We start from the raw sequence: 26,018 nt of genomic DNA, 5'->3' as shown, positions 1-26,018 counted from the left end.
GTTGACCTTCCTGTAGTCTACACACATTCTCATAGTGTTGTCCTTCTTTTTCACTAAGACTAGTGGAGCTGCCCAGGGGCTACAGCTGTCCCTGATTACCCCAGCCTCCTTCATGTCTCTAAGCATCCCCTTGGCGTGTTGGTAGTGTGCAGGGGGTACGGGTCGGTATCTCTCCTTTATGGGAGGATGGTCTCCCGTGGGGATGTGGTGTTCTACCCCCTTTACTCGCCCGAAGTCTAACGGGTGTTTACTAAACACTCTCTCGTGCTCTTGAACCACCCGATAGACTCCTTGTTTCAGGTGTGAGGGAGTGGAGTCAGTACCCAGATGTAGTTGCTGACACCAGTCCTCCACTGGTTTCTTAGAGCCGTTATCTTCCTCTGGTTGAGATGGAGGCAAGGGTTCCACGGCCTGTACAGAATTCTGGTTTATGGTGAACAATTTAGCTAGCGTGGCATACCGGGGCAGGTGTACTTCTCTCTCACCGATATTTATGATGCGAACGGGCACCCTCCCATGGCGTACATCGACCACCCCCCGTGCTGTCAAAATGGTGGGCCTACTGTCTGAGTAGACGGGTTCTACCATTGCTTGGTAGTCTCTATCTCTTAGACCAATAGCTGCCCGGCACCAAATCATCATCTCACTTTTTGGGGGCATGGCAATAGGGAACGGGTCACACATTCTCACGCTACCTATCTCACCACCAGATAGTTCCACCTGTTGCCGCTTCATCAGTGCCCGGATCTCTTTTTGGAGCACACGCTGCTGGCTGGAACTGGCGTTCTTGGCAACCTGCTGTAAAATGAGAATCACCTCTGCAAGACAATTTTCAATTACATTGGTTCCCAGGGTGATTCTAGGGTGACTCTCATGACGGTCTATGTCCACTATAATCAGTCCTTGTGCCGCCAGTTCGACTTTACCGATTTTAATGGTCACCTCCTTGAATCCCACCTGAGGCACGGGCTGACCATTGCTGGCGATGATACTCAGGTCGTCGTCTGGGTAGCGGGTTATGTCCGAATCATTCCAGTACTGCTTGAAGAGCACGTACGGGATGGTGGTGACCTGTGACCCAGTGTCTAGTAGGGCACTCATAGGAATGCCATCCAGTACCACAGGCAAGATTGGACGTCCCCCTACGTATTTATCACGCCAGTTTGATGGGCCTGATGGTCTTATGCCTGGGGGTTGGCCCTCTACCCCAGGTTGTGCCCGTTTAAATGACAGTACCTTGCCACATGTCCGGGTTGATTGCAGCGGCGGCAAATAGGTCGTCCGTCCTCGTTGTATCGATCGCTGGGTCTTCCTCTGGCCGGTGGGGTCCTCCTTGGTCGGCGCCACGGGATGTCCTCCGGTCCGGATGCCAGCTCGATCTTCCCTGCAGTAGAAACCTGTAAAGACTTCACAGTTCGGGTTAGCGCGGCAACGCTTTTAGTTAGCTCTTGGACCTGATGGTGCAGGTCTGTAGCCGGGTCACTGTTTAAAGCCTGCGCATCAGCTCCCACAGGCCCTGCAGACAAGGGCGCCGTCTCCTGGTGATAAGTGATAGCAGGGCGCCTGTGGGTCACAGCGCCACCTGGTGCCGGTTCTCGGAGCACTCGGATGGCTCTGTCCTTGAACTGTGCAAAGTCCAGGTCAGGGTCCTGTAAGGCCATTGCCCGCAACTGGGTTCGGTGGGCATTGCACAGTAGACCCTCAATGAATTGTTCAGTCAACAGCTTATCTTCATTTCCCACGCTGTCAGGGTCTGCCTGCTTAATGGCTCTCAGTGCCTCTTGTAGGTTTAGAGCATAGTCTCTTATACTCTCATGTGCCCGTTGTTTGCACCCATAAAATCTTAGTTTTATTTCGGCTGAGGTGCGGGTGTCAAATGTGTCTTTCAGCCGGGTTAGTATGTCTCTGACAGTCCTCTTCCTCCCAGGTGGCCAGGACTTTACCTCCCTTTGGGCTGCCCCGATTAATTGGGCCACCAGGATGCTCACTTTTTGCGCCTCCGTGAGGGGATACACCTGGAAGAGGCTATCCAGCCTTTCCCTGAAGTCATTTAGGGTATGTGACTCCCCTGAGTACTGGGGTAGCCAGGCTGCCCCCGGGATATAGGGCATGGTGAAAGGCATGACCGCAGCAGCGGTGGCGCTGGTGGCGGCTGTGGCGGTGAAGCTCTCCTCCGTATCCGACATCCTCCTCCCCCCTAGTGGACCGTGGCCTACCTTGCGATGATCCTCTTCCGTAGGCCGCGGCTCCGCAGTGGATCGTCAGGGTTGAGGACCTTCCGTCGCGCTCCTGTGACGTCGGCGTCTGCTGGGCTCCTTCCAGGACCTTACGCAACGTCCGGACGTGAGGCGGGGCTTCAGTTCTCGCGGGCTTTCGGAGTCCACGCCCCTCTTCTTCCCGCGCGGCACCCTCAGGATGGCGTCCAATGGCGGGAAAACTCCACGGATGGCGGGAAGAAGGCAGAAGATGGCGTCGGATGGCGGGAATCGGCTCCAGATGGCGGGAAACGACTCCGGACGGCGGGAAACTTCACCACAGGTAAGTATAAAAGTCTCTTTTTTCAGGCACGCAGTACCCGGTGGTTGCGGGCACGTGATCCTGCCGACTACGCCAAAGTTGACTCACCCCCTGGGCTAGCGCTGTAGTGCGGCGCGCGTGCGCGCGGGGGATACCCGGAGCCGGATCCGATGGGGGTAGTAGTCTTCGTGTGGCGGTGACCCGGTCCGCGCCCAGGGTGGTCAAACTAAGTGGCAGTTATTGGTATGATGGTATTAGTGTCCGACTACGCCACCCGTTGAATGCGGTTATGAAACCGCCGCTGCAGGGCTGACCGCTGAGGCCGGTTGTATAGGTGTGCAGCAATGTTGATATAACCCCCAACGGGAGAGGTATGGCCTCAGGGCAGCGGATGTGGGTGATGTTGGGAGTGATGGTGTGGATGTCCCAGCACTAACGGTGCGACAAGGAAGCACGGAGACGCGAGGGTACAGTTCAGGGCCTTTACTGATGGTACAAGGCAAATTCCCCCGGGAGTACTGGCTAGTAGTTGGGGCCTGGTTAGTCTGCGAGTAAGCCGGAGTTCCCCTGGCCAGGTGGAGTTGTAGGCCTTCCCGTTAGTCTGTACCCTTCCTGGCTACCCTGCTTTCGGCGGTTACAAGTAGCCCACGTCCCTGGGTATACCGTGTGGTGCTCACCCGTATGGCTGGTGACCTGGGGCCTCCTGTTAGCCTCCGCTCCGGGATGGCGGTGCTGGTCCCTTCGTTGTGACTGAGCCTCCGGGCTTTTATGGCCAGAGGACCTGGAATCCCCTGCCGGATGGATTCTGCTGCTGGGTATATCTTAGTCCCCACAGCCTCGGACTCCTGTGTCCGGTTTTAGTACCTTCTCCCAGGGCGAGCTCTGCACAGCTCCAGCCCCTGGCGCTTCTCCTTGGCTCCTACAGAGCTCCTGATGTCTATCTGTCCCTGTTTCTGCGTGTCCAGACCAGACTCCATCTCTGTCTGGAACTCCTCTCTCTAACCCTGCCTCAGCCCCAGTTTATGTAGGGGAAGTTCTTCCCCTCCCACGACTGGGCAGGAGGTGTGGCATGCTTAGGATTCCTGCCCAGGAGACCTCCCACCTGCTCACAGACGTAATACTGCTATTACTGTGGAAACCAGACTCCTGGGGTGCCACAGTAGTAACGTGGAAAAAGAACTGTGAGTAAATACTCTGGACTGCATTACAGGACTCTGTGTCATTACTGCTGCTCCCACGCACCATCACCCCCAACATCTCCACTTGCTGCCCGGAGGCTATACTCCTCCCGTGGGGAGTTATACTATTTCCTGCTGCACTCACAACACCAGCCTCAGCGGTCTGCTTTGCAGCGGCGGTTCATTCTTACCGCAATCCACGGGTGGCTTGGTCGGACATTTAATATCATAAAACCCACATAAATAGACTGCCATTTGGGTTGACCACCCTGAGCCACGAGACCGGGTCCCCGCCACACGAGGACTACAACCCCCAGCATTCGCAACGAGTCCGGTTCCGGGTATCCCCACACACGCGCGGCCCAGGGGGCGCGTCAACTTTTGGCGTAGTCGGCAGGATTTCGTGCCCGCAACCACCGGGTACTGTGTGCCTGAAAAGAGACTGTTTTATTGTATTGAATGTGGCGCCCGCCCCAGCAGAACGGATGCCATTATGTGCGCGCCAAAAGACAACAAGAAGCCACCTCCCATTGTGGGCCAGGTCCCAGAATCGCGCCAAAGAAGGAGCCCACCCCCAACAGCCTTGAGTGCGGCTGTAGAGATGTCCATCAACGTAGGGGGGCTGCCCCTGAGAGTGATTGTCAGCAGGTTGCCCGGGACCACCCCCAACAGGGGCAGAAGGAGAAGAAAACCGGGGGGCAGGGTGTGGTTTGGGTCAGTCTCGGCAGACCACGCCTGGAGATGACGAGCAGCACCGACTCCAGCACCCTGACGGGTGGCTTGCTGCAGGCCATCGTGGCCCCGTACAGCCTCAAGGAGCTGATGGCTCAACTCCCTGGAGAATACCCAGAGTTCCTTCGAACTGCGCTGGAGGATCTGGACCACAGGATGGTCCAGGCGCAGCGGGAAGCTGTAGCGGAATGGAGGGAAGAGATGGCCCGGCGGGTCACGGCCCAGCAGCACGGGACGCCGCCAGCACCGGCCAGCGAGCCAACCCCTGAGGACGAGGAGCGGAGGCCGGAAGCTGAGAGCAGCGCAGTCCTGGAAGCAGGTAAGGGGGACACCCCTGCCACCAGCCCTGATGCTACCAACCTGCCTCTGGACCCCGTCACGGAGCAATACATCCCGGGCGTCGCTGCGCCTTCCCCGCGCACCATCACCCCCAACATCTCCACTTGCTGCCCGGAGGCTATACTCCTCCCGTGGGGAGTTATACTTTTTCCTGCTGCACTCACAACACCAGCCTCAGCGGTCTGCTTTGCAGCAGCGGTTCATTCTGACCGCAATCCACGGGTGGCGTAGTCGGACATTTAATATCATAAAACCCACATAAATAGACTGCCATTTGGGTTGACCACCCTGAGCCACGGGACCGGGTCCCCGCCACACGAGGACTACAACCCCTAGCATTCGCAACGGGTCAGATTCCGGGTATCCCCACACACGCGCGGCCCAGGTGGCGCGTCATATGCATATAAACGAAAAAAAATGACCGGCACATCCAAAACAGAAAACTGATGTGTACAGGTGCCTATTATGAGTAGCCATCTCCTTATACAACTAACAAATAAAGTAGCCCTCTGTAGCGCTATAGTATGCAAACATTAAATATATGAAATTTGAATAGCATTACTGCTCAAGAAAATAGAAATAATTGAGAAATCTTAGTGCATAAATTGTCCAATTCATGTGTACCACGGTATATGCAGATGGCTACTCTTAGTAAGCACCTGTACACCAGTTTTCTGTTTTGGATGTGCTGGTCAGTTTTTTTCATTTATATGCATAGGCCTTCTGAATGAGCACTCCGCCTCTAAGCCACAGGCGGTTTTAATTACAGCAGGTTCTTACCTTCCCATACACATGCAGACTTTAGTCTCTAAGAGAGAATACACATTGGTAGGGTCCTGGTATCGAGAAACGCCTTACCATGGCTACCAGGTACACATGAATTGGCCACTTTAAGCACTAAGATTTCTCAATTATTTCTATTTTCTAGAGCAGTATTACTATTCAAATTTCACATATTTCATGTTTGGATACTATAGCGCTACAGAGGGCTACTTTATTTGTTGGTTAAATATGGATATGGCTACTCTTAGTAAGCACCTTTACACACCAGTTTTCTGTTTTGGATGTGCTGGTCAGTTTTTTTCGTTTAGGCTATGTTCACACACGTTGTGTTTTTTTCTGCACCTAAATCTGTTGCAAATCTGCTGACAACTTCTCTATGGCAGGAAAACAGCTGCGTCAAAAATGCAGGTTTTCCTCCATTTTTTAATGCATTTTTGATGCGTTTTTGCAGCGTTTTTTTTCACTGTCCTTCTGTCTCTATTTAGACATGTAAATAAAGTTCTGTGACAAAAAAAGAATACCCTGCAAAACACAAGGTGTGTGAACATAGCCCAAGATGTAGTTTAGTGATAGTCAGCTGTGCAGCCCTTGCTGTATGAACGATACAGCTAGTTGACCCTGATTAGTGTTTTGAAGCTGTTTTCATTTTTAAATAGCTCTACTTTTAGTGTTCAAATGAACTGGAACAACAAGATCCAGTTGATTTGTTTCTCTGTACGTAAGGATATCTTCCAAGTTTGCCTTACCCTACAAGTACATAGTTTTCTACACCATCCCTCACATCTTGCTCTAGTTATCACTGATTCAGCAATGTGCCTAACATAACATAGCAGGACCTTTCAATGATGCTTTGCTTTGGTGTATTGGCAGACTACAAGATGATAGCTAAAGAGTATAACCTGGGGGCAAATTCCAGAGCTGTTTCATCTGCTTGGATTTTAGTATTTTAGAGGCAATTTGTTTACTTATATGTGTTCATGATAGTTCATTTAATATAGAGGAACTGAATGGAATTCAGCACCGGTTATCTTTGCAAAATACAATTGGAAGCCAAAATTTTAAAAATAAAAAATAGGTTATTTAAAGGCCAGGCCAAAAACCTGTTTTATAAAGTACTCTAAGAATCCATGTGTTCTCAAAGTTCCAAGGAGTGGTTTTCCCCTGTGCGAAGCATAACCCTTTATTTTACATTTGCCGAAATCATGATAAACAAGCACATTTTTATTTCAAGGGGCTAAACTACACACATACATATATTGTAGTATAGTGTCACTGGTGTGTCAGGGTTGACAGACAGTCATACGGTGTCTGGCTGTAGAAGGTCGCTGCGTTTGGCCTTACAAACATCTCCCTGATCCCTTTATGATTCCTCTCTCTTTAGGACCCAGTGGTGATCCTCACCTTGCTTGGGGATTATACCTTTCCCTTTAGGACCCTGAGGTAATTTCTGCTGTTAATCAGCACTTCCTTGCTGTGTCCTTAAATACACTCAGATCCTCAGAGAGTTGCTGGTGATAGCATGTTATACCTATTCAGGCCTGGGATTCTAGCAGTTGGCTACAATTACCTTGGAGTTCCTTTGTGGATTGTTGCCATGCTTCCTCCAGTGTCATCTTGGAGCTAAGTGTATTCCCCTGTTTACTTCCCCTGTGTGTACTTTAGTTGGTAGTGGGGCTGACTCAGTGCTCACCCCTCCCTTTCCCTACCTAGGGCCTAGCCTTAAGGTCAGCTAGGGCCAGGTTTCCTGCTCGGCGATAGGTGCATAACCTATTTAGGGTCTATATGGGAGTTAGGGTTTGTTGTTTAGATCTGTTAAGGGGTCTCCACTCTCCCTTTTCCTGGTGGTAGGCCTCCCTCCCCTTTTCCCGTCATTTTGCACTGGGTTCTCTCCATACCTAGCATGACACATAGCTGGGAATGACAGGGTTAAATCCCAGCTCTGCAGTGTTTGATTAGAATCACCGGCAGGGTTTCTCTAAGAATCAGGTAGATTCATGGAAGCTGACCAGCCAAGATGTAAGCTGTAGCTGAGAGAGAGACAGTCAGTCTGTCTGCTGGGAGGGGCAGAAGGAAATGGGTTAACTGGTGAATGGACAGACCATGTGCACCAGACTGGATATGTCTTGGAGCTAAAAAGTATTGAAAAGCCAGGATCCCTCTCTGAGAAGAGTCTGCATAGGCCACGTGTAGAGTATCGCAAGTATCAGTGGTTGCTATGGACAATAGCTAATTTGTTTGCTTGCGCTGGGGCTAGCTGAGCCGTGTATAAATAGCCAGGATCTGTTCTGTTTAGTTACTGCCTGGACGAAACTAGAGATTTATGTTTATGAGTTTGTTTTGGTGCTGGGCAACCTGTGAAAAGCAAAACTACATTGCCTGTGTGAACGTTACCCAAGGCCTAATGCCTAATGTCTACCAGAGACAGCGAAACCCGACAATATATATACTGTGTATGCTGCTGTATGAACTACTGCGGTTGTAAATGTTGTTAGTTTGCATTTGCAAGTGATCTGTTCTTAAGGATATGGTAACCCTTCTTACATAGTTCTGTACTGAGGCTGCGTTGGCCACTCTGTGGTCTGAGGCCATGCTGCTGTGTATTGCAGAGTATTGCATTAAGCACTTACTGTACTGTATAATCACAATTATGTTTTGTAAGAAACTCTACAAAGGGTAGTAGTGGCTGCAGGCACCCACAAAGGTGCAGGGCATACCAATACAAAGTGACCAGTGTAACGCCATATTTAGCATCAAGGCATTGCAGGCTAAGGAGTAGCCTCCCAGAGATGATCAGTGCCACTTTTGGATGAACAAAGGATGACAGCCACTTTAAGAGCAATCTTATATAACTATGGAGAATCTCACAAATCTTAATGTGGCTGGCCACTACAAATTATTGATGGTCTATTAGCATCGGCAATCAATATCTGTTAACAGCACTGGCACCTGCCAGAATCTATCAAATGCTGCTGGAACACAACAGCATCGTAAAAAAAAATGTTGCTGCCGCCGGACACTACGGATCCATCCCTTATTCATTTAAATAGGGGGTTAATCTGCAGTATCTTGTTGAGGCCACAATAGAAATAACAGACCTGCTATGTCTGGCCGCTGTCGGTAATTGCTGATCGGTGGGGGCACCATGTGTCGCACCCCCCACTGATCAGATATTGATGGCCTATCCTATGGATAGGTCATCAATAAAAAAAATAGTGGCCAACCCCTTTAAGATCTGTGTGATGCTTCACAGGTTTATTAGGCTGCAAAGTCAAAGTCGATAACTGTGAAATACTATGACAAATACACTCCTCAACATTGCAACACAAAAATAAAAAAGTCATGGAATTATGGAAATCACAGGTTCAATAAGCAAAATTTTCAAAATATCTTAGTCACATTGGCAAGCTGTCAGAGAAATTATAAATAGTTGTCTGAGGAACGTTCTTCCATGCTGAATACACTTGGCTACATAAATCATCAAGATCCGCTGTTGGCAGCTCCCTTTGCTCTTGCCAAGCAATGATGTCCCAGAAGTGGACAATGGGAGACAAATCCAGAGACGCTGGTGCACTTTAGGCCACATAGGCTGCTCAAAGTAACACAAAAATCGTGTGGTCTGGCGTTGTCATGTTGAAAAATGGCTCCTGTGACACTTTGAAGAAATGGCCATACCATTGGTTGCACCACCAAATCAATGTAATGCTATGCTGTTAGTGTACATGATACCACTCCACACCATAATCCAAGAAGTTGGACTCGTGGGACGTTTCTTCACAAAGTCCTCTTCATAGCGTGGCCCACATGGTTGGCTTTACATTGATTTTGTGGTGGAACCGGTGATATGGCCATTTCTCCAAAGTGTCACAGGAACCATTTTTCAACACAACAACGCCAGATCGCATGTTGCTCTTGCTACTGCGACTAGCCTGCATGGCCTAAATGTGCCATCATGGCCTGCAACATCTCAGGACCTTGTCTCCCATTGAGCACAAATGGCACTTCATTGGTTGGCAATTGCTGATGATTTGTGTGCCCAAGTGCATTTAGCAAGGCAGAACATTCCTCGGAAAACCAGCTATGACCTCACTGATAGAATGCCAAGTTGTGCAAGTACGTGAATTTCTGAGCTTGGCACTCATATTCGATACTAAATAAATCGAGATGTCATAAAAGTTCTGTTTCCATTTTGTCATAATTTGCATATCATTGACATGTCTGTGGATTCGGTGATTTTTAGAATTCCATAACTTTTCCTTCTAGGATTGCAATTTCACTTTTCAATATATATTTCTGCACAATCTAGAATGGCTTTTATGCTTTGTGTATTATTAAACATCAGGTAAAAAATAAACTGGCAATGTAGCATGTCATGTGTGGAGAACGGAGACACATTTTCTTATTCAGCCGGGGTGGACATACTGAAGTGTTTGTAGACGCTGTGTACCAGCATCAATTAGGTGTCCATGCATAACTCCCTGCCCCAGAGGCAATTGCTGCTCAAGTCAGACAGACATGCCATTGATGTGAAAGATATTGGACACCTTCCTTGGCTAGATACAAAGTGTAGTGCCATTGATGTAAATGAGTACTTATAAGCCAGGATTCTAACTCTCAGTCAATATAAAGTATTTATTACATTTTCAGCTTTTTCATATTAAAATATGGTTCCTATAGTTAAGTGATGATCATTTAATTATACATTTTAATGCATCACTTCATCAAATTGAAAAGCTTTTATAACATATTGTAAATAATTAGCGTTCCATTTTAGGGGGAAAAAAAATATCTAAGCCATACTTTTCAGTGTATGAATGGAAGTTAAAAATTCTCTAGCACAAAACTCTTGATATGTTGTTTCCATTTTTTCCATAAGTGTTTAGCGACTATTCAGTAAATTAAAGTCCTGCACCGCTCCTGTTTGTAAAGAGAGAGGGAATGAATACTTTTTATTTTAAAAGATTGTCTCATTATGACAACCCCTTCAGTAAATGAAGCATCTGATCACTGCAGGTCAGGCTTTCACGAACTAGCAGAGTAGATTATTTAGGAATCCATTGTAGCCATTCAATAGAATAGAAGGAGATTAAACCATGGGACCACCCTTTATGATGTATGGATATGTAAACTAAAAAGGTTGTGAGCATCAGGATCTGAATTCATTCACTTAAAGGGTAAATGTCGTTTTTATTTTTATTTCGTAAATTAATGGTACACGTGAAAATATTCAATTTTGTTCTCCTGTCAAAGAAATCTGCTTCATTATCCTCATGGATTCATCTTTCACTCTCAAATTAGGAGTAAAATGTGTAAATTCTGCATTTGGTGGAAACAGACTTTCCCATTACCGAGATGACAGTTAGTGCTTATAGGATTCTATAGAGGGTGGGAGGGAAGAGCTAGAGGCAGACACAGACAGACATTCTGCTGCAAGTTCTCCTGAAACAACATTTACACTTCAATGATATCTTTGTATTTCCCTTTGCATTATGGCATGGCCTAAGGTGTTAGTTTTGTCTTCAGTGCTTTATAGTAGTTTTTTTCTTTTAAACTATATTTTACAAATTAAAATATGGCTTATACAGAGTTTTACATGATGCTAGTTTATTCTTAATGTTTTAAGGATTAGAAAATGACTCAAAGGATAGAGAAAATAGAGAAAATATTACCTAAATAAATATTACGGAAGCCTAAAAAATATAAACATAATAACATACCTATATCATACCTTCTTATATTAGGACTAACACATCCAGTTGGCTTCTGTTGGGTTTTTTCTTTTATTGGAGCTGTCATCTTATAAGTATTAGATTATGGTTGACACTCCAGACTGAAGATAAACCAGTACACATGGACAAGGGAGAAATTCACAACTTCTAGCTGTTCAGAGTGAACATGGTTATCCTCTGATGCTAATCAGATTTCTTCATTAATAGCTCATTATTAATTCTGCAGTAACTTGTATTTTTTTAATCCAATATATTATTACAGATACAAATTGACAGAACACATGAACATAACACCAACATTTTTAGGTGATATCTTCTAAGTGCTTCTTTAAACCCGTCCCAATGTGGCCAATTCCCTTTTTTTGTGTTTCAGTTTTCCCTCTCCTTCTTCCCAGAGCCATAATTCTTATTTTTCTGTCCACATGGACATATGAGAGCTTGTTTTTTTCGACATATGAGAACTTGGAGTTGTACTTTTGAATCACTCCAATTTTACCACATAGTGTACTGGAAAATGGGAAAAAATTGCAAGTGGGGTGAAATTGTGAAAAAAAATGCAATTCTGACATTGTATTTTGGAATTGTTTTTACGGCGTACAGTTTGTTGTAAAAATGACCTCGCAATATGATGCTGCTCATCAGCACAATTACGGAGATACCAAACATGTCCAGTTTGTTAATACTTTAGTGGTGAAAAACAAATCAGAAGTTTGAAAAAAAAAATTTGTGGGGTTGTGTCACCATTTTTTGAGACCCATTTTTTAGTCAATGGAGCTGTGTGATTTTTTTTTATTTTTTGCAGGGCAAGATGATGTTTTTAGTAATACCATTTTGGGATAGATATGATATTTTGATTGCTTGTTACAGCATTTTTTTGTTGTATTGCAGGGACAAAAAAAAAACATAATTTTGGCGTATTTGATTTTTTTTTTGTTTACAGTGTTTACCGATTGGGTTAATTATTTTTATATTTTGATAGATTGAACTTTTCTGAATGCGCCGATACCAAATATGTGTATTTTTTATTATCTTTATTTTTAATGGAAGAATAGATGGGTGATTTGAATTTTTATGTATATGTATGTGACGCGCCCCCTGGGACATATTCCTTTTTGAGGGGAATACCCGGCACCGGATCAGATGGGGGGTTGTAGTCTCCGAGCGGCTGTGACCCGGTCCCGTGCCCAGGGCGTCAAGCTAAGTGTTATGTGGCAGTCTTTACTGATGTTATTAAAGTTCGTTGTGTCGACTACGCCACCCGTTGTGATGCGGTCACTGTGGCCGCCGCTGCAGCAGGGTCCGCTGAGGCTGATGGTGGATGCGCAGCTTGGTGGGATAACCCCCAACGGGAGGGGTATAGCCTCAGAGGGGACAGGCGCAGAGGATGGGGGTTGTGGTGGTGCGGTGCAGCCGGTAATGATGACAGACTCGGGTAGTGCAGTTAAGGGTCTTTACTTACTGCAGATGTTCCTGGTCACTCTAGCTCCAAGTGACCTCCCGAGCCGTGCTGCGTCCACCAGGTCCTGGATCCGGCCAACCCCCAAACAAGTCCGGAGCGTGGCCCTGAGCTCTCCCTCTGTCCTTCCTTCAGCCGTCCCCACCAGTGATCCGCCTAGGTCCAGCTCCCTCGGGCCTTCTGTGGGGCAACCTTTGGCCTCAGGTTCCCTGACCCTTCATGTGGTAAGCCTTCAGGGTGGATGTAGTGGGTGGCCGTGGCAGATGCTGCCCACAGCCTCCGGTCTCTGGCTAGGGATGTGTTTTCTGCCCCCACCAGTTTGGGTTCCGGTACCCTTGTGCTGACTCCTCACCCGGTGTTCTTATTTGGGTTCTTGGGTCCCTTCTTTGTCCCCCTCTGGGTCTTTCTGCACTCCACTCTCTCTCCAGGGCTGTTGTTTCTTTCTCTCTCTTGCTGCAGGCTTGTCCTCTGCATCTGACTTCCTCTCTGCGTCTGACCCTGATTCTAGATGGTGCCCACCTTATATACACCCTCTATGTGTGAGCTCAGGTGACCAGCACCCAATGAGCTCCTACCACTACCCAGACTGCTCCCCCTATCTGCCCCTACACTACATGGGATGTTCCTCCCCCCTCCCACTCCAGCCAGGAACAGGCTCGGTCGCACCTGCACATTTCTAAGTGGGAGTGCCGTCGGCCTGCTCCTCTGGAATGGGATGTATGTAGTGCATGCAGTCTATCTGAGCTCAGTTCCACACTCCTTCCTTACCCGGGAGTGGAATATCACACCTCTGGGTTGAGGTGCAATACTCCTGTAGCAGCCGAATCCTCAGGGTGCTACATTCCCCCCTGGCAAATCACAGCACGTCCTCGGGCTGCAAAGACAAAAAAAAAACACCAAAACATACAACATTTTTATAAACATGTAAAACATATTAAATATTATACGAAATACTATATAAATATATATATAAACTTTTTCAGGTAAACAACATTCTCGTCGTCTCTTTCTCTCTTCTGTTCCTCTGGTCACCGTGCAACTCGTGACCAGGTAGAGTGCGACAGTCTTTTAGAAAAATGGTTTTTCCTATAAAACCGGTAGGGGGCGCTTTAGCAAGCGCAACTATGTACAGGGAAATTTTGGCCGTTCTCCGTCCCCGGCCAGGTAAAGGGAAAGGGATGGCTGCTCACAGTCCTCAGCCTGGTATGGAAAGGGTTACAGGTAACAGTTCGCTGGTCCCAACGGGGACTATTTTAGCAGCAACAACAGTTCCAGTTTCAGTTTCAGTTCCGATTCACTGTGCCCCGACAGGCAACTATATACAGTCTCCTGCTCTGCCGCACTCAACGGCGTCTGCCTCCTGCTCTTATCTTACGGCTGGTGGTTTCTTCAGACCCGTCCGGGTCCTCTTGCTCCTCCTCCTCGCACCGCAACTCCTCCTCCGTCAAGCGATGCACGTGGAGGGCGTAAGGTCCCTTGGCACACTTGTGCCGGGTGAACGTTACCTCATCACCGACGTAGAGGTCACGGCCTTTGTGACCCTCTGGCAGGTGGGACTCGACGTCCCGTCGTGTAACGAAGACGTCACCCATGGTGTTCCGGTCCCTTATGAAGCCCCACCCATGCTGCGCATTAAACTTTATTACCGTCCCGATGGTACGGGGACGATCTGCTGCACGGGGGTCCCTTCCGGTCCGACTCTTTTGCTCCGCGCTGCGGGTCTGGGCCCATTGCTCTTTGGCCTGCCTCTCCTCCCGCTCTCTCTTGAACTCTGCCAGCTGTTGACGGCAACACTCTGTGCGCGCTGCTGCAGCTGCCCGAGTCTCTCCGGTGAACCCCATCAGATCTTCTCCCTTGGGGTCCCACGCAAATTGAGCCTCTTCTAGGGGAGGCGAGACCCGAGTCACGGGCTTTGGAGCCGGGATCAGGGGCTCACACAGGGGACCTAGTTGCTTCTGCCGCTCCAGCTCCAAGAATCCTTCGGGCCAGATGAAAGGCCGACCGTCCGGCCACGTTAGCTGGCTGAAGGGGTCCTCTCCCAGATGTGGCACCCTAGGTATTACGGGCGCGGGCGCGGTGGTGGTGGCGCCCGGGTTGCCCAGGCCTTGCGGCCAGGCCTGGGGCACCTGGAAGGTGAAGGGCACCGTTAGGACGGCGGCGCCCTGGGTTACCTGGCCTTGCGACCAGGCCGGAGGCTCCGCGGAGGTAGATGGCTCTGCTTTGGATGCGGCGCCCGGAAATGCTAGGCCCTGTGACCAGGCCGGAGGCTCCTCTTCCGGCGCCACGCTCCGGGTCACGATGCGTGACGTCATCGGGGTCGCGACGGCGGCTTCCGGTCGGGGCCTAGTCGGTGGCGATGTCATGGCGGTCTCGGGTACGGCCGGGGGACCTTCGGGCTCTGCGACGGGGAGCTGGGGCAGGTAAGCGGTCTTCCGGTATGGGGTATAGGCATCCCCCTTACCTGCTGCCATGCGTCTCGCTCCCTCTTCTGCGCCGTCTCCGGCCTTGGGTCCTCCCGCGTCATCCGCAGAGGCAGTCGATGTCTTCTTCCAAGGGAGCGGGTTAAGTGGACGGGTTCCAGCTTGCTGGGCCATCTCCCGGCCCCACTCCGCCAGGATCTCCCTCTGCACTCGGGCCATCCTTCCCGCGAGGCCCTCCAGGGCACTCCGCGCGCACTCCCGATCTCGGGGAAGCTGCGCCAGGATCTCCGCTAAGCCTAGCGGGGTTGTTGACTCCAGCAGGCTCCTGACCATCGGGTCGGTGCTGCTCTGCTCTGCTTCCGGCAGGCTCCTGGCCAGCGGGCCGGTGCTGCTCTGCTCTCCTCCTTCTTCCTCCAGCAGGCTCCTGGCCAGCGGGCCGGTGCTGCTCTGCTGCCGCTCCATTCCCGGGTCCACTCTTTCTCTCCTCGACTCCGGGTGAGCTTCTCCGCTACTCCTCATTAGACCTCTTGCCTCCGGGTGCGCTCGTTCTACCCTCCTCCAAGCGACACCCATCTTTGCTCTTTTCTTTCGTCTCCTCCCACTTCGAGGGCGGTCCCGGGGCAACTCGGTGACTGTCAGCTCCAGGGGGAGTTCTTTCACGCTGACAGACACCTCCAGCATCACAGTCTCTGTTGGTGGGGGCGGTTTCCACTTTTGGCGCCATTTTCTGTCCCGGCCCACGATGGGATGTGGCCTCTTGCTCTCCTTTGGCACGCCCATAATGGCGTCCGCTGCTCTTCCAAGGCGGGAAATCTGCGGTTTTGGCGGGAATCGCTTCCCAGTGGCGGGAAACTCTGCAGATGGCGGGAACAAGCTGGAAATGGCGGACAATCGGCGGGAAACGACTGGTGATGGAGTCCGATGGCGTGGACCCTCCGGAACCGGCAGGAGTCTTCTTTCTGAGGTAAACTTGCACTTTTCTTCAGGCACGCAGTACCCGGGTGTTGCGGGCACGTAATCCTGCCGACTACGCCAAAGTCGACGCGCCCCCTGGGACATATTCCTTTTTGAGGGGAATACCCGGCACCGGATCAGATGGGGGGTTGTAGTCTCCGAGCGGCTGTGACCCGGTCCCGTGCCCAGGGCGTCAAGCTAAGTGTTATGTGGCAGTCTTTACTGATGTTATTAAAGTTCGTTGTGTCGACTACGCCACCCGTTGTGATGCGGTCACTGTGGCCGCCGCTGCAGCAGGGTCCGCTGAGGCTGATGGTGGATGCGCAGCTTGGTGGGATAACCCCCAACGGGAGGGGTATAGCCTCAGAGGGGACAGGCGCAGAGGATGGGGGTTGTGGTGGTGCGGTGCAGCCGGTAATGATGACAGACTCGGGTAGTGCAGTTAAGGGTCTTTACTTACTGCAGATGTTCCTGGTCACTCTAGCTCCAAGTGACCTCCCGAGCCGTGCTGCGTCCACCAGGTCCTGGATCCGGCCAACCCCCAAACAAGTCCGGAGCGTGGCCCTGAGCTCTCCCTCTGTCCTTCCTTCAGCCGTCCCCACCAGTGATCCGCCTAGGTCCAGCTCCCTCGGGCCTTCTGTGGGGCAACCTTTGGCCTCAGGTTCCCTGACCCTTCATGTGGTAAGCCTTCAGGGTGGATGTAGTGGGTGGCCGTGGCAGATGCTGCCCACAGCCTCCGGTCTCTGGCTAGGGATGTGTTTTCTGCCCCCACCAGTTTGGGTTCCGGTACCCTTGTGCTGACTCCTCACCCGGTGTTCTTATTTGGGTTCTTGGGTCCCTTCTTTGTCCCCCTCTGGGTCTTTCTGCACTCCACTCTCTCTCCAGGGCTGTTGTTTCTTTCTCTCTCTTGCTGCAGGCTTGTCCTCTGCATCTGACTTCCTCTCTGCGTCTGACCCTGATTCTAGATGGTGCCCACCTTATATACACCCTCTATGTGTGAGCTCAGGTGACCAGCACCCAATGAGCTCCTACCACTACCCAGACTGCTCCCCCTATCTGCCCCTACACTACATGGGATGTTCCTCCCCCCTCCCACTCCAGCCAGGAACAGGCTCGGTCGCACCTGCACATTTCTAAGTGGGAGTGCCGTCGGCCTGCTCCTCTGGAATGGGATGTATGTAGTGCATGCAGTCTATCTGAGCTCAGTTCCACACTCCTTCCTTACCCGGGAGTGGAATATCACACCTCTGGGTTGAGGTGCAATACTCCTGTAGCAGCCGAATCCTCAGGGTGCTACATATGGTTTTGATTTTTTTTTTCATATTTTTTCAAACTTTTTTTTACTTTTCACTGTCCTTAATAGTCCCCTTAGGGGACTTAAAGCTGCGATCATCTGATCGCTTGTGCCATATATAGCAATGTCACCGCAATTTCTGCATATAGTAGAAACCACAGTCTCCTTTGAAGCCCGGCCACAGGCTGGGTTTCAAAGGAGCCATAATAACAAGCACAGAGGTTGTTAAAGCCGCTCTTAGAGTTTGACAGCGGCATTTAAAAGGTTAACAATCATGGATTGAGCTTCACGCCACACTTGATTGTTGGAGGCAGGTCCTGGCTGTAACACACAGCCATTGCCTGCTAGGTATGGGGTGAGCTTACCCCATGAACCAGCTCCATACACCCACCACTGATTTGCACCGTACATGTATGGTGGGTGTCGGTAAGGGGTTAAGTCCATTGCCATTGTAAACTCAAAACTATCTTGAGTAGTACATTTTCCACAAGTTTTCTGAACTGTAAAATCAGCAGATCATTCTGTGACTGCTAAGCAGGCTACGTTAAAACCATTGGGGAATAATGCAACAAAACTAATCAATGATATCATAATTGAATCACTTCCATCCTTCTGTACTCCACATAAACACAATGTGATTACATATATGATGCATAATTTATCTGCATCCACTAGTCCAATTTTAAATAATAACAGCTGGTAAAGTTTCCTTATGCTACACAAATCAGGTTGATATGAACTTTGCAACTTTGAGAGTTTGCCAACTGTAAATTTGTAAAGCACAATTATACGGCTGAATTACAATGGAGTATGTATGAATGCAGGTGTTTCCTATGTAATAAATATGTTAACAATATTTATTTTTCTTATTTATCACTTAAAAGAGAGCTTCACTAGTGATGAGCAAGCACTAAAATGCTCGGGTACTCGTTGCTAGGGTCGAGCAAATTGGAATACTCGGGTGCTCGACCCGAACAACGAGCCCAATGTAAGTCTATGGGAAACTCGAGTATTTTTCAGGCGGCTCCCCCCGGCGGTCTGCAGAGGGCCTAAAAATTGCCCAAATCGATGGGAACAGTGCTCAAATGACATGGGAACAGCATAGGGAAGACCCCTGGAAGCATCTCTGACTCCCAGATCACTGCTGTCAGCAACGTGGTCAGAGTATTACACCACTTTTACGGACTCACAATAAAACATACAAAAACGAAACCAAAATCGATTTTCCTGGAAATATGTTAAGGAACATCATTTCCAGGGTAATGACTTGTATACAAGGCAAAATAAATAACCAAAAACAAAAATACTCCTCCACAACTTGGGCTATGTTCAAACGTAGCGTTTTTGATGCGTTTTTGCACTGCTTTCAACTAAGACAAAGGCATTCACCAGGAAATGTCATTTTAACATTTCACAACCTTATCTGGCCATGTTGTGTGTGACACATCATCAGACACATGCATACAGTGCTGAAAAGACATGGGAACAGCATGGGGAAGACCTCTGGAAGCATCTCTGACTCCCAGGTCACTGCCTAAAAGTGTGCCCATCATAAATGATCCTTGGCGCATGCGAAGATGCCTCCCGCCATGCACCTGTCGTTGCAGACTTGCAACAACCACCGTCCACGTCCTTGTCCCACTGCAGCGTCCAGTTGTCCCTACCCTATTCCTTGGAATGCAAGCGCAAGTATGCAGCCAGCCACCCACCCACCCACAGGCCGCAAAACTAAACTGCCAGATTTCTGGGCAGCTCTTTGCACTTGAAATATGGCCTTTTAAGCTCGTGGAGGTGGAAGCTTTTCACAACCTCATGCCGGCGGCGGCCAGGTGTCCATACTCGGTCCCCAGCCGCCACTATATTTCCCAGTATCGCCTTCGCCTTCCACAAGCACGGGTCCCACAACATTACCCGTGCCCTCCCCAGTGCACTTACTGGGAAGGACCGCCTAACCACAAACACGTGGACAGGTGAATGTAGCCAAGGACGGTACGGAGCCAGTCCACAACTTTTTTGGCTGAGAGTTGTATTTAGCTGGGTGAAAGGACTGGCATAGAGGGAAACCGTATCTACCCTGCGTGTCATTTCTCCCAGGAAGTCCTCTAAAGCTGCTTGCACTTGAAATGTGGCCTGAACATTACTGCTGGTACTTTTCTGTGGGAATTTGCTTGCCTCCTACCAGCCTGGAATATTTCCAGCAAACTATGGTACAACGCCATGGTATTAGCACTGCCCCCAGTACCAGTAGCGAAGCCATCCTCAATTCCCTTCTCAGGAATTTTATTTGGTAGACTGAGTGGCTGCCCAAATACATTTTCTCACAAAGGAACTGAAGATAGAGTGGCAGTAGGTGCAAGTTTCTCCAGCATGTTAGATATTAGAGGGCAAACGGCAGCACATTGGACCAGTGGTTAGCACTGAAGCCTTGCAGCGCTGGGATCTTGGGTTCAAATCCCAGTAAGGACAACATCTGCAAGGACTTTGTATGTTCTCCCCGTGTTTGCTTGTGTTTCCTTCTCAGTAAAAAAGCAGCCATAGAGTGTCCGGGAACCTTCCCACACATTTTTGTTAGCCAGGACTGCTTCTCAGCAGGGTTGGACGGTCCCACCAGAGAATCTTCTGGTGTGCCTTGGCTTCTACCTCAGGAGAGTTCATGATAGCGCTAACTTTGCTGCTGCTATGGGGCTCTTGAGTGGGTGAGAAAGGTTAGCCCTCAGAATCAAATCCTCTGGTGGGCACAATGTTTTTCAATCTGAAACAGCTTCTCAGTGGGAGTTGTATTTCACCACAGTCATATTCTTTAGCTCGGTGAAAGGACTGGCATAGAGGGAAACCGTATCTACCCCGGCTGTCATTTCTCCGTCACCAGGTTCCGCCCATTGTCACACACGACCATGCCTGGCTGTATGTTCAGCTGTGAGAGCCACAGATCAGGCTGCTGTGTTACAGCTTTCAACAACTCTGCAGCGCTGGGCGGTTTGTCAATTAAGCATTAAGCATGTTATCTTCAGCACAGCCTGTTGCCGCTTGGCCAAGGCAGTGCTGAAGTGCTGTCAGCGTGTGACTGATGTGATCATTTCGGAGATGGAGGAGGAGGTGCATGAGCTGAACAATGTGATTACATTGAGGTTAAATTGGTGACGCTGTTTTTTATACTAAAGAAAGAACCTATTGTTTTGTATTTTTTACGTTATTTTTTAAAACAAATGCATTCACCGGGAAATGTCATTTTAACATTTTACAACCTTATCTGGCAATGTGGTGTGTGACACGTGTGACACATCATCAGACACATCCTCTTTATTTATGATGGAGGGGCTCTGAAAGTCATAAAGCCTATTTTTACAGGGACATCACACGGCCCTTACTATTCTTAAAAGGCCAGCAGTCGGCCGTAGCTATTGTTAGAGAGCCATCAGCCGGCAATGCTTTGTTGTTCCCATTATTAACAAGTGGGTCTCCTATACTCTTATTGCGTATCCAGTGACTGCAAGGGCTGCCAAAAATTTGGACGTAACCCAATACCCCTTTGAAGAGACATAGAGTAGGGTCTCAGTAAAAAAAAATGTTCCCATTATAAAGGAGCGGGTCTCCTATAGTGGTAATGCACATGCTGTGACTGCAAGGGCTGCCAAAATTTGGGAAAAACCTCACTAAGAAATTAAAGACACATAGAGCAGGGCCACAGTAACAAGGTACGACATGTTCCCATTAGAAAGGAGAGGGTCTGCTATACAGTTATAGGGTATGCAGTGAGTCCAACGGCTGACCAATTTTAGGAAAAACCCCACTAAGAATTTAAAGACACACAGAGCAGGGCCACAGTAATGTCAAATTCCCATTAGAAAGGAGAGAGTCTCCCATAGTGTTGGCCTATGCAGTGAATGCAAGGGCTGCCAAAAATTTGAAGACACTTCAATGCCCCTTGGAAGAGACGTGGAGGAGGGCCTCATAAAAAAATGTTCCCATTAGAAAGGAGCAGGCCTTCTATACTTGTAATGCCCATGCACTAAGTGTATGGGCTGACAAACATTTACCCCTGGGGGGTATACATGAACATACTGTATAGAAAAAAATTTTCACGGGCATCATAAACACCCTTTAAAAAAATGATGTGGGTGTTGCATCACGGACCACGGTCACCCTGGTGATATGGTGGTGGAGGATGAGGAGAAGGAGGAGGACAAGAGCAAACAGACAAAATCAGGAAGCGTATACCCATGTGTGGGTGTGAAAAGGTGCATGGGAATACACCTCCCAAGAAAAGACACTGGATTTGAGTTTATGTTACGCTGCTATCAACCGGTGGTGTTGAGAAGTCTGGCCCAATCCAGCCCTTATTCATTTTTATAAGAGTCAGCCTGTCAGCATTTTCAGTTGACAGGCGGATGCGCTTATCAGTTATAATTCCACCAGCGGCACTAAAAACCCGCTCTGATAAAACGCTGGCGGCAGGGCAGGCCAGGACCTCCAAGGCATAGAGAGCCAGTTCATTCCACGTATCCAGCTTGGATACCCAATAATTATAAGGCATAGAGAAATCACGGAGGATGTTGGTACGGTCGGCAAGGTATTCCCTCAGCATCTTCCCAAACTTTGCACTCCTTGTGAGAGTACCCCGCGCCTCAGGGCCTGTGCGATGGGAGGGTCTGAGAAAACTCTCCCAGAACTTTGACAGTGTTCCCCTGCCTCTGCTGGATTGAAATTGTGTCTCTCTCGCCTGTACTCCTTGGTTGTCCAACGAAGTGTGCCCTCTGCCGCCAGCGTTTTCAGATGGGAATTTTTTTAATAGTTCCGCAACAAGGGCCTTCTGGTACTGTCCCATTTTTGTAGACCTCAGGAATAAGAGATATAAAGTTCTCCTTGTAGCGTGGGTCTAGAAGTGTCACCAATCAGTAATGACTGTCACCCAAAATTTTGAGAACACGAGGGTCATGGGAAAGGCAGAGTAACATAAACTCAGCCATGCGTGCCAGACTACTAACAGACAAGACTTCCGTGTCCTCACCAAGAGAACAACTGACCATGCTCTCCTTCTCCTCCTCTCTGTCCTCTGGCCATCCACGCTGAACAGACGGTATGACAGCTGTGCAGGTAGTGCCGTCTATAGTCCATGTCCACTCCTGAGGTCTTATGTGTGGAGTCTGAACTGAATACTGACGGCCTTGTTGATGCTGGTACTCAACGACTGCCCTCTTCTGCTCACAAATCCTTCCCAACATCTGCAGTGTAGAGTTCCAACGCATGGGGAAATCACACACCAGTCTGTGAGCCGGAAGCTGTAAACGCTGCTGAAACACTGCAAGGGCAGCAGAAGCTGTAGCTGACTTTCTAAAATGGGCACACAGGCGGCATACTTTAACAAGCAGATCCGGCAGCTCCGGGTAGGATTTGAGAAACCGCTGAACCACGAGGTTAAGCACATGGGCCAGGCATGGTATGTGTGTGAGCTCGTATCGCCTCAGAGCCGCCACCAGGTTCCCGCCATTGTCACACATGACCATGCCTGGCTGTAGGTTCAGCGGTGTGATCCACAGATCTGCCTGCTCTTTCAGAGCTGTCCACAACTCTTCAGCATTGTGCGGTTTTTCACCAAAGCATATTAGCTTCACAACAGCCTGTTGCCGCTTGGCCCAGGCAGTGCTGCAGTGCTTCCAGCTTTTGACTGATGTGGTCATTTCGGAGATGGAGGCTGAAGAGGAGGAGGCTGAGGAGGATGAGGTGCAGGAGCTGTAGACCGTGGGGGCAACCCTGATTGACCTAGGGCCCGCAATCCTTGGCGTCGGGAGGACGTGTTCCATCCCAAGGTCTGACTGGGTCCGGTCCAGTGTGCCGTCAGCGAGATGTACCGTCCCTGCCCACAAGCACTTGTCCACGTGTCCGTGGCTAGGTGGACTTTACCGGTAACTGCGTTGTTCAGAGCACGGCTAATGTTTTGGGACACGTTCTTGTGTAATGCGGGGACGGCACACCGGGAGAAATAGTGGTGGCTGGGGATCGAGTACCGAGGGACGGCCGCCTCCATCAGGTTGCGGAATGCTTCTGTCTCCACGAGCCTAAAAGGCAACATTTCGAGCGCAAGCAGTCGTGAAATGTGAGAATTTAGTAGCGTGGCCTGTGGGGTGCTGGCTGCATATTTGCGCTTGCGTTCCAAGGACTGGGGTATGGACAACTGAATGCTGCGCTGGGACAAGGACATGGAAGTGCTTCCTGATGCTGCTACTTGAGAGTGTGCAACGACAGGTGCAGGGCAGGAGGCGTCTTCGCATGCACCATGGACAGGGGATTGGCTTGCAGAAGAAGCAATGGTGCCACCCACAGACACTGTTCCTGGACCCTGGGGTTCAACCCACAAAGTCGGGTGCTTTGCTGCCATGTGCCTGATCATGCTGGTGGTGGTCAGGCTGGTCGTTTTGCCACCCTTGCTGATGCTGGCCTGGCATGTGGTGCAAATGGCCTTTTTGGGGTTATCGGCAGAGTCTTTAAAAAACAACCAGACTCGGGAAGACCTAACAGTTGTACTGGCAACTTCCTTTGTGTTGGTGTTACGGGGAATGGTTGCCTGCCTTCTGTCTGCGGCCACCACACTGCTTCTTCCTGCCTGTTGGGGTGCTCTGCCTCCCTCCCCCTGTGTGCTGCTGTCCTCGCTCTGCATGTCCTCCTGCCAGGTTGGGTCAGTTACTATATCATCCACAACCTTGTCTTCCACTTCCGCACCCTGGTCCTCCTCCTGACATTCTGGCAATTGTGTCTCATCATCGTCCACCTCTTGTGATACTTTCCCACCGTCGCCTTCGTGTGACCGTGGCTTCTCAAGTATTTGGGCATCGCTATACACGATCTCCTCTTGCCCCGCTTCAAGCGGACCGGGCGAGAGGCCCGAATCTATAAATGGAAAAGTGAACAGCTCTTCAGAGTGTCCAAGTGTGGGATCAGTTGTCTCTGGGTACTCGGCATGGTGGGACGATGGAGGATCAGGGTGAGGAATATGCGGTCCAGACTCACGGCTACTGAGACTTGACCGTGTGGAAGACAGGGTGGTGGTGGTGGTGGCTAAGTGACTGGAAGCATTATCCGCTATCCAACCAACAACCTTTTGACACTGCTCTGGTTCAATAGTGGTGTGCTGCGGTCCCCTAGAAATTGGGACAGGAAGGTCAGGCGAGAAGATGTGGGTGTTTGTTGTGGCACAATTTCGGCTTGCCCATGGCCTTGTCCTTGGCCTCTGCATGCACCATTACCATCACGTCCAGTTTACAGTCCCTTGCCACGTGCCTTGCCCATTTTAAATGGAGGACAGTATCTTCCACGCTCACTACAAATGACTGAGTTTGGAGCGAACTTATATGTGATCCGTGTGATAGAGAAAACAGAGTTTTAAATGCCTGGCCTGCAGGTAAGCAGTTTGAACAGCAAACTGCGGTGAATTGCTTCAATGACACACTAAAGGAAATTTTTCATGGAGGCCAGAAATGACAGTATTTTCTGACAATGTATATGTGATCCTTTTGACGGAGAAAACACAGTTTTAAATAGTTGGATTTCTAGCGCTCTAATATGGAAAGGACCTGGCTGTATTCTGCTATGCCAACAAGCAAATGGCACAGGAAAAATGGTGTTCTCTGGATTGCTTTTTAAGCAAATAATGAGGATTAAGATCCAAAGAAAAGTATTCCTGGCCCCTGAGACCTGGGCCTTTGTATAGAAATATCTAACAGCAGCAGAAGGCAGAATTGGAATGGAGCCTCTTGTGCTATGTGCACTTCAGTCTGCTATATACACTGCCTGCCTATACACCCTGCCTGCCTGATATCTCTGCAGATGGATTAGTCCTCAGAAGGACTGTTTGTTAAGATGGATATGTGTAATGTACGGTTTTTCTCCCTACACTACCTAATACACAATCAAATCTCTCCCTGACACAGCAGCAGATCTCCCTACACTGTCTGATCCGGAGTGACTGTGACGAGCATGGCGGCGCCAGGTCTGATATAGAACTGATGACGCTGTGCAGCCAGTCAATCACTGTAATGCCCACAACCAACATGGCTACGGCATTACAGTGCATGGCAGGCAATCCCTGCATGTTCATTGGCTCTCTAAAGAGCGCCAAACATGCAGGGAGGGGACCCGAGTTCCCGATCGAGCAACCCGGAAATACTCGGCGAGCGCCGAGCATCTCGAGCAGTGAGATGCTCGGGCGAGCACCGAGCAGTAGTGAGCATGCTCGCTCATCACTAATCTTCACGCAACCCTGATTCACGATCCAGGTCAGTGCTCTCTGGCTGTGGACAGGGTCTGCGTTAATTTTCCTACTCTCTGGGAATCCAAGCTCAGCTTTAATTATCCGGGCTGTCGAGGTATCACCTGTGTACCTCACGACGCACAGATGATGTCCAGCCAGGCCAGCAAATAAAATTCCATGCCATGGAACCCGAAAGATCAGAATATTCACACAGCTTCTGTCCACAGTCATAGAGCACTGACTTGGACTTTGGATGGGCATTGCGCAAAGCGATCCTCTCATCCCTACTTATATTAATAAATAGAACTCTAAGACTTAATGAAGTTAGTATACTGTGAGAATTCATGTCAGAATGACTGTACAATCCTGATATT

This window comes from Phyllobates terribilis, unplaced genomic scaffold, assembly GCF_046119375.1.
Source record: "Phyllobates terribilis strain yellow unplaced genomic scaffold, ASM4611937v1 Scaffold_11__3_contigs__length_659146591, whole genome shotgun sequence".
NCBI lineage: Eukaryota > Metazoa > Chordata > Amphibia > Anura > Dendrobatidae > Phyllobates > Phyllobates terribilis.
The sequence above is the reverse complement of the archived record's forward strand: the minus strand, read 5'-3'. Positions refer to the sequence as shown.